Source organism: Aedes aegypti, chromosome 2 (genome assembly GCF_002204515.2).
Source record: "Aedes aegypti strain LVP_AGWG chromosome 2, AaegL5.0 Primary Assembly, whole genome shotgun sequence".
Classification (NCBI taxonomy): Eukaryota; Metazoa; Arthropoda; class Insecta; order Diptera; family Culicidae; genus Aedes; species Aedes aegypti.
The window spans coordinates 390,815,497-390,827,854 of record NC_035108.1 but is presented as its reverse complement, the minus strand read 5'-3'; positions in this window follow the sequence as shown (position 1 = coordinate 390,827,854).

Genomic DNA, 12,358 nt, shown 5'->3' with positions numbered 1-12,358 from the left:
GCATGTAATACATATGTTGCTCAATAAAATGCAATTGAATTTTGTACGATGTCGTTTGATTTTTCAAATGCAGTAGTCAAAATTCACAAATTTATTCATTAACACTTCAATGTGCTTCAACTGTCTGGCTGTTGTATTATGTACAACACTGGATTTTCTTTGCAGCACCTACATTCTGACGGTGCGGTTCGCGCGGCAATGGAAAATCCACTTTAACCGCTGTTTTTTTTTGTTATTCGTGAATGTCAAGATGCTGGGTGTGTACAGTATTGTGGAAGCGTTCCAGAAAATTTACAACTGAAAACAGAACTCATGTTTTCGAAAGCAAAATGGATTGAGGGGAAAAACTTTTTTTTAATTTCATGGCTTGCTGACCTGATCAAGCATAACAAACCTGCCTGCTGTCACCTTTTTTCCAATATGGCAGAATGCTCTATTTTACACATCGAACTACCTCCCTTCTAAATACCTTGCATTAGACCAAGCACAACTTTTCTCTACAGTTGGTGGTCTTTGTGTTTCTTAAATTATATTACATTTTTTAGCGTGACGAAATCATGAACGTACATTTCTAGGCACACTCAGATCATTTTTACTTAAATTTAAGATTGACAGCAGCCTGGCTGCTTGTTGATTTCCAGTTCGCATACCCCAGGAAAAAACGTTCAGTTTTGCCGTCACAAGTTAATAATTTGTGATTCTTCTCTTCAAGATGTTCGCGATCTCTAGAAGTTTACGGCAAAACGACCTTTCTTTGCGATTTGGAAGGAAACCTTGAAACCGCTTTATGGAGTTCAAGACCTCCTGACAACTGACAACGATAGAAGGCACTCTTTGTTTCCTCACTTGAATCAAAGAGCTTGGGCTAAAGGCTGCTTCGATTTGGTGTTCGGAAAGTTTGTCTAAGGTATCGAACAATAGAAATAGCAAAATGCTAGTGGCGCGGTTATCACAAAGCAGAATATTTTTTTAATACGTAGGGTCGGTGTTCCCTTAGTGGACAGCCCCCTATAGTCGCACTAGTGGCTTTTTACGGCTGTTTTGCTACAAATGTTTTCAAACTTTTTTTTAACATGAAGGTCAGGAGCTATTAATCTAAGTACCATTGATACACAGCTTGATTTTGTTCAAAAAATGACCGAAATAATTAGTTTTGCTTAAAATTGGAGCTCCCTTGCGCCTATAGTTAACCTATTGTTCCTATAGTAGCACTACTGAGAGAAACTGTTTTTTATTATACGAAATAATTGATGAAATAAGAACTTTTTTTACATCAAACGAAAGCTTTTGATCCACACTGTGTAGGAAAAATATATAAGTTTTGTAAAAATACGATTTTGATAAGTATTTTGCCAACGCCGTGATGTTAGTGCTACTATAGGAACAGGAATTAGAAATAGTGCTACTATAGGCACATGTATTCCTATAGTGGCACACGCGATAATAAATACAAACATATGAGTTTTCGTGGTTTTCATATTTTTCCCACAAAACCAAGATAAAAAGCTTTCAGATGATGTAAAAATAATGACGCTAGCGTTATTTTTCGATTTTATACGATTTTTTGTTCTTAGCTATGCGGCTATTGGTACATCGACCCTACTACTGAAGTTTTTGATTGTTTTTTAGTGCCTTGTTGTAGAAAACGTTTCGTTAGGGTTGTGAAATTTCATTTGACACTTATAGACCCGGTACTCAGACTGTCAGAGCGCGGTAAACAAGATGTTTGTCACACGAACAGTCGCGACATTAGCCTTCTACGACTAATGCTTCTACTTGTGGTGTTCAGACAAACTGGACCAAGTGTTTTTCAATGAATTCAGGAAAACGTACCTCAGGCATTCGAAATATCACAATATTTGCATTATTTGCTGTAATAATGGAACTTATCTATTTGATTATGCATCTGTATCAAAATGGCATCGAAAAATTAAGAATTGATGGAGTTTTTAACGTATTTTTAGACCACCAAAAAATCATCTAGTCCGGTCTGTCTGAACATCGACCACTTATTGAACTGATTGCTCATTTCGATACAATGGTGAACATTAACCATTTCACCCTTGGATGAAAGCGCACATTTATTCTTCCGTTTTAGTCACGTTTAGTGACAGTTTCAAATCCCACTTTTTTAAGGAAGTTGTGAATTCAGAGATTCACCTTTCCTTTTATTCGTGGTTGCAACCATGTTTAGTGAATAGAAGACGTGAACTTCTTAGAGGTTTTTTCCCAAGACGGTATCCGAGAAGGATTACCAGCGCTAGTTTTCACTAACGGGTCCAACGAAAAATCGAAGGCACGGATCATAAAGGGATCAAAAGCAGAAAAATAGTAATGAAAAATACTGTTCTTGTTGCACTGAGAAGTACTGTCTTATTGCTTTAGGTAGTTTTTGTGGGGTAGACGGCAACGGGGAATTACTCAAATCTGAGTTGTTTCAACGCATAACCGTTGTTGAGCCCACACGCAGAAGAATTTCTTTATGTTGAGATGACTATGCTGTTAATACGCACAAATAGTTCTTTCTAAGTAAAATTAACTTATGCCAACACTAAATTAACATTAAATCAAATACATACACTTCATTGCTTCAGTTATCCACTTGCACTTAAATCAATGTTAGTTTGGATAATTACCACTATCCGAAAACACTCACATCCCTAGACTTCTATCATGCTCACAAATCTACTTACTTTTAACTTGCAAGGAATAGTGTAGGTGCTAAGATGACCACCTTGCACACAGGTATCAAGTTTACCGACGCCCACTTTGATTTTGGCATTGTTTTTCTTTTAGATGGATAAAGCAGCAACGAATCATTCAGATATGATGATAAAGCAGAACAAAATGTTGAGTAAACATTGCAAAATATTGTAAACTCAATCAAATTTACTTTCAGTCAACTAAAATATAGTTGAATTTTGACATATGACATTTATAAATACAATAAAAAATATAGTTGTCAACAACTATATGACATAGTTATTTTAAAAAATATAGTGTCAAATCAACTATATTTATAGTTATCTCTAAATTAACCTTAAAAATTTTAATTTTAATTTAATATAGTTAATTTGACCGGAAAAATGATTACGAATACTATATTTTGTTCTCCGTGCAATAACCCAAATTAGGCTAAATTTCCAAGTCCTCCATTAAGTAATTTGCCTTTGAAGTCATTAGAAAAATTGACTTAAATTTGGGTTACGAAAGAGTGAAAGAGAGAGGTTGAGTTTTGTGCAGAGCCCAATTGAGCTCTCGCCGAGCGGTGTCACGAACACGTGCGCAAATTTGCTGGTTGAAAATACTGCCTTTGATTTTGCTGGGAACAGCTGATCTTTGTTTATATTTTCAACCAGCAAACTTTAAGTAGTGTTGGTGACATGTAACGTGTATGTACACGAGCGCAGAAACCACTATGGACTTATCCACGGTCTTCTTTTATTGTCGACTTTCTTTTTCTTTTCCGCTGTTAATGCGGGCCGTGTTTACATAAAATGACATCCGGACCAACATCCCAGTGAATGAATGGTCACCGGATGAACATTGAGTGGATGTGAATGTGCAGCGAAATTGTTCATTTTTTGTAAACACGGCCCGCAGTAAAGGTTTTCTTCCCGCTGGAAGTTGCGGTGTGACGTCACCGAAGATTAGTTCATGGCTTCGCTGAGCGTATGCTGCGATGCGTCCCTCGGGAAGCTGTCAATTGACATTCTAGTTGTGAAGAAATGCAGAGCGTCTGCCATTACTGCTCTCACCACAGCGTGCGCGATCGGAGAACAGACACTGTCTCTTTCATTGATACACTGTTGGACTGATAAGTCGTGTCTAGCACGGAGCTCCGGATCCGCTGCTGCTTGCCGGGTAATATCTGTGGCAGCTATCAGCGAACTTCACAGTTTTTAAAAACTTCCAAGAGCAGAGAGAATTCGTGTACGCACAGCACAAAGGTACGATGCGCACTGCAGCGCAACAGTTAATTTTTAAGAATGTGGAACTATACTGTGGTGGAATAGATTTTCGGAATGTCAACGGAAAAATAGGTACCCAAATCAAGTTGAACTATGTAATAAAACCCGTGGCATTTGTTAAGTGTCACCCATTAATCCCAGTGAAATTTTTCTTTTTCCGCCGTTAGAACATTGGTAGCTAATCTCCTAATTCTCCTCCATTCGAGAAGAAAATTTACGATGTTTGAAGATGGCTCACTGAACTATTGAACCAACAGCATTTGGGAAAAATTTCCCCAAACCTACTTCTAATCTTCTTACTAGAAAAGAGACATCTAGCAAACCCACTAGTTTTGATGACGGCAATGAGGCGCTAGATATTTATGTTTATGAGCTTAGTTAATGTTTGCTATTCGGTAAAACATAAATCTCGACCCGTTAAAGAGAAGTAAGAAAAGAACAAATGTGGAGGCAATGGCACTTCACTGTAAAGCCGCAACATATGTACTGGATGTGCTCATGTGGATGGTTGATCCTTGTCATAATTAGTCGTCTTACAAGTTGATGACAAGCTGCTGGCGGTTGGTAGTCGGTGAATCTTTGCCATCTAACTCAACCTAGGGTAAAGAACTACTTGGGCATCTCCATGATTTGCTTTGGCTTGTGAGGTAATTTTTTCGGCTGAATTGTCTTAAACTTTGCAATTAGAAGCACTTCAAATATGAGCCCAGTAACTAAAAGTGAATCAAGAGTGCCAAGAATAGGATCCGGCAGCCAGACTCCCTATCGGCTGTTTAATTTATCTGAAATCCTCTCATTCTTGCATGAACTATAACAATAACGTGCATTTTATTTCAGTCATCAGTACCTGTTGTAAATTTTCCGATTCGCTTTGTCACTTGGCACTATGGACACACATTGTGTGTAAGCATAGAGCAGAACCCCTGTGATGAAAATTGTCAGCTTTTTTTTTCAGCTGGTTTCTATCTGTTGGAATCCTTCTAGCTCACGTAGCGTTGAAGTTGGTAGTTTGCTATATGTGTTACAGCTCCATTCGTCACGGTTCCTAATGAATTTATTACTGAGATTGTTGGAAACTTTGAACCCAGAGTGACCTACTACTGTTAGGGATCATAAATTATATGGCAAATTCACTGGAATTTTACAAAAATAGACAAGAACAGATATGGAACATTCGAATGCATATATTTAGAATTCTCGACATTTATAAATATTCATTTATCTATGATGAAAACAAATCCAAATCGTTGACAAAAATAATATTGCATCCAAGTTTTTCAGTCATAAATACCGAACCGTTACGATATATCCAAATGAATCTATTCTGGGCTAGGCCCGAACGATTTACCAACTCGACGTGGTAATTGCTTCAATCGAACGAAAAACACGATTCCGCGCAGCTTTATTTTTGCACGCCACACACTTTTATCTCGCCTGGTGGTAGGACAAAATCAGTGACGTAGCTAGAGTTTTCGGGGCCCCATTTGAAGGGAAATTTGAGAGGCCTCGATGTTTATCAATTGTCTTTGTACTTGTGCTTAGTAACATTTAAATGTACGAATACTCGGATAAGTTCGTAGTGCACAATCTACTACAGATAACACGCTGGCTTCGTCCTTTGGCGGAGAGACCAAAGTCATCCACAAACAAAGATGTTTGACAACCCTGAAGTAACTCAGGTAAGTCAGATGTAGAAATATTGTATAAAATTGGTCCCCCCTTGATGAACACCAGCTCTTACAGGAAGTCTTTTAGTCCTGGAGTTCTGATAATTGACCTGAAGTGTATGATTTGACAGATAACCTTGAATTTTACAATCAAGCCATCATGCCAAACACTGTCGAATGCCTTTTCTATACCTAGAAAAGCAAGATCAGTAGAACAGTCTTCAGATTTGTTGGAACGTATAAAATTTGTTACACGTAAAAGTTAGTGAGTGGTCCATGCGGACCATACCCCCGCTTCCCCCATAGCTACGCTACTGGCTAGAATCAATATGCTTTTGCATTCTAGTGGCGGCGAAAGGGACGTTCCAATCCTCCCTCATCCACAAAGCCCTTAGCTAGGGGGAGGAGACAGCGGTGCTTGGTACCGTGACATTGCACAGATTGTTTGGAGTTGGTCTTTTCGCCTGGAAAAATATTTATTATTTCGACTCGACATTGTTTCCGAACAGGGTAGAAACTGCTCTCCGAAGTTCGGAAAAACCGGTGGAAATTTCCGCATTCGTGACCCACGGTTGCTGTGTGGAATACTAGGAGATGGTGCCATTTCGGGGAGCTGCTGGAAAATTGTTTTATGACAAACGGAAAATGCTTAGAAACAATTTTCCGGAAAATAATAACACGAACTGTCCCTCGTTATGAAGTGTATCATTAGGATGGGCTTGGGATTCGTTATCGTACAACAAATTGTGACTTTTTCGAAGGGGTAGCAGCGATTGGGAGTGGATTGGATGAAGGCTGTATGATGGACACTCAGTTCTTCTATGACAAGCAGCCACTTACTTTTCAACCATTTAAATGTCTCTACTATCAGACAAATAAGGGAGGTGTTTTTTTGCGTATCACAAGAAATCAGATAGAGACTTGAATGAAGAAAGTTCAATTTTGATACAAACATTTAAATATTCCACAATACGGGTATCTCCGGTGATCATTCTTGGATTATTTCGGTGGTCCAGAAGAACCAAAATGATCATTCATCAATAAGTGAACTAGAAGAATCACAGGTATTAAAAAGCATGAAGATTGAGCCATCGCATGCCCAGTTTTGGTACAAAAACTAAAATGCCCCTCAATACCTCCGGTGGTCTTTTTCTTCTTGGCATTCTTTGCCAAAGTTGCTATTTTCACATTCGTATATCGTGTGGATGGTACGTTTGGCGTTCGGCCAAACGGCATTCGGCCAAATGACCCGGAACCGTTTATTTTTAATTTTTTTATAAACCCGTATAACTCGAAAACGGTATGACCTACAAAAAAGTGAATAATTAAAAAATTAAAAAACATTTTCTACACTGAAAAAAAATGATTCAAAACTTTAAAGCCGATTTAAAAAAAAAAAAAAAACGGCCACCTCAGATTTTGATCATCCTTAAGCAAAAAGTTTCGTAATTAAATGGAGACAGCACGCCACACAGTGTGTTGCTGCATAGACAAAAATCAAATTTCAAGTTATTTTATCCGACATAAATAAGTATCCACAAGTGTTTATAGATAGCATCCGTTATTGATACAAGTATTGATAAGCTTTACAAAGTACTAATACTACTACAACAAGCGTCGAAAGTGACAGAGTCGGAGTAGCAGAAGAACTAAATTTTGTCGCATGTTTTCGGCATTCCCTTCAACTCGTACGGAGAGTTTTGAAACAAATCTTTTCAACCAAAATCTAAAAGAGACAAGGTTGAAGGTTGATAATGTATATTTGATGGGATAACAATACCCATTTTAACTTTGAATATGTTAAATCGCCACATTGAGTTGGCTATGAAATTAACTTATGAAATATTAACATGTAACTTTGATTATCGATTAAAAACAAAATTCCACCTAGTTCCGCCCTAAATCACGCACATACATGTTTCTTAGAGTGTGCTCTAAGAGATCTGAAAGATACAGCTGTAACTCGCTGTAACTCCTTGAGATTTTTGACTATTTTTAGGTATACTACTTAACCAGCCCAAATATGAAAATGAGTTGTTTCTAATGAAAAATCCGAAAAACAGTGCGCATCGTACCTTCGTGCTGTGCGTACACGAATTCTCTCTGCTCTTGGAAGTTTTCTTAAAAACTACCTAAAGCAATAAAACAGTACTTTTCAGTGCTACAAAAACAGTACTTTTCAGTGCTAAAATTAAAAACGGTACTTTTCAGTGCTACTAAAACAGTACTTTTCAGTACTATTTTTTCTACTATTGATCCCTTTACGATCCTTGTTTGGACCCGTGCCTTCGATTTTTCGTTGGACCCGTTGGCTAAAGCTAGCGGTGGTAATCCTTCTTGGACACCGTCTTGGGAAAAAACCTTTCGAAGGTCACGTCTTCTTTCGTTTATTAATTAAACATGGTATCAACAACAAACAAAAGGAAGGGTGAATCTCTGAATTCACTACTTCCTTCCAAAAAAGTGGGTTTTAAAACTGTCACTACACGTGGCAAGAATGGAAGAAAGGACGTTTCTCCGGAATGCGAACTTTCTTCCAAGGGTGAAATGAATAATTGTATCGAAATGAGCAATCAGTTCGATGCTCTAGACAAATTTTTCGAAAACCAAATCGAAGCAGCCTCTAGCCCAGGCTCTTTGATTCAAGTGAGGAAGCAAAGAGTGCCGCCTATCGTGGTCAGTTCCGAATTTGGGGGATTTAGGCAGGAGATCTTGAACTCCATTAGGGGAATCAAGGTTTCCTTCCAAATCGCAAAGAAAGGAGACTGTCGCGTTTTGCCGGAAACTCTTAAAGATCGTGAGCTTCTTCTCAAACATCTTGAAGAGAAGAAGCACAATTTTTTTACTTATGACGACAAAACTGAATGTTTGTTCAAAGTTGTCTTGAAAGGTCTCTCAAGTGACTATAAGTCACCTGAAGAGATCAAAAATGGAATAAATGATTTACTTGGATTTTCCCCAGTCCAAGTAATCATTATGAAAAAGAGAACCCAATCTGGCATTGTTCGGAAAGGGCTTTCTCAAGAATTTTATTTAGTTCACTTTAACAAAAAAGAACTAAATAATATTAAAGCTTTAGAAAAAGCAAAACTTTTGTTTGATGTCCGTGTGACATGGGAACATTTCCAGAGACCTGGAGGAAATTACCAGAACCCCACTCAGTGCCGTCGGTGCCAAAAGTGGGGTCATGGTACAAAAAATTGTCGCATGGATGCTAAATGCATGATTTGCGGAGGTTCTTCTCACGCCAAAGACGTCTGTCCAGTGAAGGAAGATACCACCAAATTCATATGTTGTAATTGCGGGGCTAACCATAAGTCCAATTTTTGGAATTGTCCTTCACGCAAAAAGGTCATTGAGGCTCGTGCCAGGCAGATGAAAGATAATATCCGTTACGATAACGGTCGTTTCCGGAATTTGCCTGGTAGAGTATCGAACAATGCTCATTTTTCAGTTAACGATCGCTTGATTAGGAATCATACCCACCAGGAAGATCATAATCATGCTCATTCACAAACTAATTTTAATCCGTCGGGTAGCCGTTCGAATCTTTCAATTTCGAATGTATCTACCCACGGTAAATCCTTTGCCGATATCGTAGCAGGTAATTTGAACTCTTCCCCTATTCGTTCCATGAGTACCCATTCTACTTGTTTCAAATCAAATGGAAAAAACCCTACCGCCACAGGTAACTCCTATCCCGCTTCTGAAAGCTCCTGGCGATGATGGAATTTTTTTTATCCTCATCAAGAAACTTCCAGAAAGTAGCTTATCATTTTTAGTTGATATATTTATCAAATGTTTTCAATTATCATATTTTCCTGACAAATGGAAAAATGCTAAGGTTGTTCCAATTTTAAAACCAGACAAAAATCCTGCAGAAGCTTCTAGCTATCGTCCAATCAGTTTGCTTTCCTCCATCAGTAAACTTTTTGAAAAGGTTATTTTGAACAGAATGATGGCCCACATCAACGAAAATTCAATTTTTGCCAATGAACAGTTCGGATTTCGCCATGGACATTCGACCACTCATCAACTTTTACGTGTAACAAATTTGATCCGTTCCAACAAATCTGAAGGCTATTCTACTGGTCTTGCTCTTCTAGACATAGAAAAAGCATTCGACAGTGTTTAGCATGAAGGTTTGATTGTAAAATTAAAAAACTTTAATTTTCCAACATACATTGTTAGAATAATTCAAAGTTATCTGTCAAATCGTACACTTCAGGTTAATTATCAGAACTCCAGATCTGAAAGACTTCCTGTAAGAGCTGGTGTTCCCCAAGGCAGCATTTTGGGACCAATATTATACAATATTTTCACATCTGACTTACCTGAGCTACCTCAGGGATGTCAAAAATCTTTGTTTGCGGATGACACAGGCCTCTCCGCCAAAGGTCGAAGCCTGCGTGTCATCTGTAGTCTGTTACAATCTGTTGAAAATTAATCGAATAATTTATGAAATAATCAGTTTTCTTGGAAAATTCTAGTTTCAGAAATAAATTTATTCATGCGAAGACACTTTAAAAATTTAACCAAAATTAAAGAGAGAATTTATTGCTGGAATAAAACTCTATGGACGACTTTGTTACATTTTTTCACACCAGTAGGCGAATTCCGGCGGGTATTTTCTTCGAAGAAAAGAAAATTTTCTTGCTGGTGGATTGCGGAAGAAAATTTCTTCTCTTCGAAGAAAATGTGCGCCGGAATTCACCTTCAGGTTAAATTTCTGCTCTTCATTTGAAGAGAACTAGGCCATGCCAAAATTCCTTGAAAATTAAGCTTTATTTTTCGACATGTATTGTTTCAGAAATTCGTTTAGGAACCGTACATAAATGACGTAGCATTTTTGGGGGGAGGGGGAGTCTACGATGTTGTGACGTACCATACATAAGGTACAGGAAAATAACGATGGGGGAGGGGGTGTCAAAAATTTGCCAAAAAATGCTACGTCATTTATGAACGTTTCTTTAGTAATTTTGTCTAATTTTTCAATTTTTCATTCTATTTGCAAGAAGAGTGGAAGAAAGTCCCAACAGGACTGTGACTTCGGAACCCTCACATTTGTGAATCAGGCCCTAGCTGCAATATGTGTTGGAAACATTCGACATTGTTCTACTCTCATCTGATTTTAGGGCTCATCGGAATTTTGGCTTTTCCTTGTCTTGCTGTTTACTAAATTGGTGTAAAAGTGAAAGAGAGAGAAAGATGTTTGTGCAGGGCTTTTGACCTAACCGCTTCCAGGCGAAGTAATAGAATCGTTTTCCTGACTAATTATCTATGAATGCAAACATTGATATATTTGCAAAGATTTTCTGAGTCGTTAACTGGAAAAATGCTCGTAAACCACTAAATTGTGATTCGGGATCTGCCCCAAAAGATGGCAAGAAGAAGAAAACCAGCAAATACGTCAACGCATCTGGTCGATTGCCCGTATGATTATCAGCTCCCTTTGATCGAAAAGGTAGCCAATTCGAGCACCATTTGGTATCCATTCAAAACTTTCCGACTGCACCTATTAATCTTACTTGCGCGCTGAATACACATCACCGTCTTCGACTCCGACTGCTGTATGTTTTTGGTTCATTTACCTAGCGATTGATTATTGATGATTGAACACAGCGAGCGGTCACGCGCACGGCTGAGATCAAAACCCGTAGCCCGAAAAGGACCGTCTTTTCCCCTCGGATTGCTCATCATTAGGTTGGAGTCGCTAGTCGGCTGTGGGGAGCGTGAGTGGTTTGCACATCTTCTTCATGGCTACCGCAAATAACCAAAAGCTACAAAGTACGTCAATGCTACCGCCGAACCTCTGTCTCACTAAGGGATATTCATACTCACTAGCTGGCCAAAAGATGACCCAATTTTGTCACCAGTTTCTTAATTTTCTTTGTCTCTCCTTCAAAATGCAAACAGTTCTTCAGTGATAATAAATCTTCGAGCTATTTAGTGCAATACCTATTAGTAGATGAAAACCCGAATTTAATACTATACCATATAATTCCACTAGAGTTTGTATCCTTTGACAGATACGCGTATTTCAACCTCAACTGTAAAGTCGTCTTCTGTGTCGTGTACTAGTACTACTACACGACACTGAAGACGGCCTCACGGTTGAGGTCGAAATACGCTTATCTGTCAAAGGATACAAACGCTAGTGGAATAAATGGCATAGTATTAAATTCGGTTTTTCATCTACTTAGTTCATCAGTATTATTTCTGTGTTGTAGTTGGCAAATAAAAAATCTTCATTCCGATGTAGTAGGTATGTTTAAAGTACTCCGATATGTCATTTGCAAACAAAAATGATGGTGACATTATTTCAAAATCCAAGCGAATTTCAATAATGGTTTCTGACCAGCTAGATTGTCCCAATTCCCCCTTGTGCGTCGTCGTCATCGATTGGCTTCCACTGTAACCAACTTCTCATCGCTTTGATATTTTTATTTGTTTTGAAAAATTGAAAGAGTTACAAATGATTTATTTAAATGAACCATCAAACAAACGACTCGAGATGGATTACTAATTTAGGTGATTGGCGGCACTTTAGACGCTGTCTTTGCTCGAAACCGAGCAGTCCCACACTTCTGGTTTTCTTTTGATCACGACAGCACGACTCCGGGGGAAACGGAGTAGTTGGAATCAGCTAGGTACTGAAGGTTAAACAAACATTGCTCCGGAGTTCCCGATCAGAAGAACCAAATATAATTATAACAATTG